General features: G+C 62.0%; 1 long non-coding RNA gene across 2 annotated transcripts in view; it reads right to left on the minus strand.

Moving 5' to 3' along the window:
- Nucleotides 1–2,121, minus strand: part of LOC126961658 (uncharacterized) — a 28,527-nt gene extending 26,406 nt beyond the window's left edge. For both annotated transcript variants that reach the window (XR_007728381.1, XR_007728380.1), the window contains exon 1: nt 1,952–2,121. This is a non-coding gene — a long non-coding RNA (uncharacterized LOC126961658). The remainder of the gene's footprint in view (nt 1–1,951) is intronic.
- Nucleotides 2,122–2,353: the final 232 nt, after the last annotated feature.

Genomic DNA, 2,353 nt, shown 5'->3' on the forward strand with positions numbered 1-2,353 from the left:
CTGAAAATGCGAAACCGATGGCAGAACATGGCAAGCTGGATGGAGAAGCCGACAACCCCTCCCCCACTCTCACCCCCCAACGCCGGGCCTGGCCGGGCAGGTCCTGTTTCGGATCCTGCACACTGTGGAAGCTTCTTGCTTCCCTGTTTTGGTGGGTGAAATCTTTGCTGTTCAAAAAGGCGTTTTTGCATAGCGATTTTAGGACGTGTTTATTCTAGTAACCTAGTGTTTTCTTTTTTCACTATATTTACATGTCGGGAACTCCAGGGAGGCCCCCGCCAGAGATTCCCTTAAATGCTGGTCTCTGTTCCTGCTTCTCCGCCCCGCTGGCCTTTTGGAGGCATCGTGCTTCCCTGTCCGCGGGCAACAATCACAGCATCACCTGCAAGGGGCAGCAGAGTGAACCGCGGACCCCCGGAGTGACGCCTTGGAGATGAACCCTTTGGATTTGGGAACCCCTCTGACGGCCGGGACTCCCAGGATTCCCTTCCATAGAGGGAGTCCACGGTGGTCGCAGCCGGCGGCTGAGTCCTCCTTAGAGTGCCGAATCAGAGAAGACTCGCATCAGGTTTGGGATGTAAGGGGAGAGGGAGAGGTTAGAGAGAAGCATCATTGGATAAGCAAAGAATGCTACTCTGGGAAAAGGAGGCAGAAAAGACGTAGGGAAGCATGTTCCCCTTAATCCCTTCCCCGTGCCGCCCGTGGATCCCTGGATCTTCTTATCATGGAGACAGGCTGCAGCCACACACGCGACCCCGGGCCGGAAACATGCACACGCGCGCGCACACACGCACACACACGCCCCGCCGCGAGTTGCACGCTGCAGACTTCTGCCTGACTTCCTGGCCAAAAACACCGCACCTTTGGGGCCAGACCATGAATTCCTGTGGCCTAGAACTGACACCACTCCCCCTACCCCACCCTACTCCTGCAACACACACATTCAGACCCTACACTGCACCCTGAGCGTGCCAGGAACCACTTAAGGGAAGCCTGAGCAGCTCCCCGCTGTAAACGACTACCTTCCCCACTGCCTGATGTCTATTTAAATCTCCTACAAGCTCGCCTACAGCGAGCCGAGGTGCATCGAAGCCAGGTAGTAGACGGAGGAGGAGCCCGGGGTGAAAGTGAACCTCAGAGAACAGTACTAAATCACTATTCAAGGGGCGGCACGGGGAAGCCTCCAACCCTCTCCCGAACCTTTCAGGCCCTACCAGCAGCCCAGTTCCAACGCCCGATCCTGCACAGCTCCCTTCCTCTTCACCCGAATCCCTCAGCGATTTTCCAGCCGGCCCTTCCAGGCCACTTTCTACATCCATCCTCTCCCCAGCCAGTTCCCAACATGTGGCCTCGAGTACTCTAGCCGGAGACAGAGTCCAGGCTGACTCCATCATAATGTGCCCCCTAACCTTGTACTGACTGCCCAAATTATCCGAGTCCTCCGGAGCCCACTGTCCCTTTCACCGGCGTCCTTTGCTCTCGTTCAAATCCGCTTTCCACGCGCCCCACTTTACACGCATCCTCCTGCCGCTCTGGTCAAGACACGTTTGCCCTCCACTCTGCGCCCCCAACAGTGTACTCTCACGCTGCTCCCACCCTATCCCCCGGTGACACCCCCACTTTCCTTCTGCGGCTGTCCCCTGGCCGGGCTCCCGCGCCCCAAGTCCAGCCTCCCCGCCCGGTTCCCTCCCTCGCCGCACGGTCTTTCCTTCTTCCCAAGTCTGCCCTCTGGGCCCCCGCTGGAGCTAGTTCTGCCCTCCTGCTCTGCCCGTCGTCCCCGCTCGAGCATCCCAATGGCCACCAGTTTTCAAAGTGGCTCGGACAGGCACCAGACACAGGGGACAGAGGCCAGCCGGCTCTCCCGGGCGCCAGCCGCGCCTCCCGCTATCCCTCGTGGACTCCCCCGGGCTCCAAGACCTCGCCCCACCGCCCAGCAGCCTCACAAACTTACTTGCGGGTCGCCAGGAGGGGGCTGCGGTGAGCGGCGGCGGGCCCAGCGGCGGCGAGTGCGCCCCTCTCGGCGGGGCTGGGCGGCGCGGCGCCGGCGCTGCGCTCCTGCGGCCGCGAGGTGAATGGGCTCAGCCTGACGCAGCCCAGCTCTGCCCCCGCTGCCGCCGGCGCCGTCGAGCGCTTGCAGACATGCTCAGTTTCCGGACCTGCCCGCGTGGAAGCTACCAAGAGCCGGCAGCGGCGGGGGAGACCGAGAGGAGCCGCGGGGCGCCGCGAGCCGGAGGCTACCACGCCGGGGGCGGGGGGAGCCACGCACCGCTAAAAATAGCTCCTGCGGAAGCCGCGAGGACTTAGCGCGCACCCCTCCGCGAGCGCGGCTCCTCTGACTCCGGTTGGGGCTTTT

The sequence above is a fragment of the Macaca thibetana genome, chromosome 8, assembly GCF_024542745.1.
Source record: "Macaca thibetana thibetana isolate TM-01 chromosome 8, ASM2454274v1, whole genome shotgun sequence".
Classification (NCBI taxonomy): Eukaryota; Metazoa; Chordata; class Mammalia; order Primates; family Cercopithecidae; genus Macaca; species Macaca thibetana.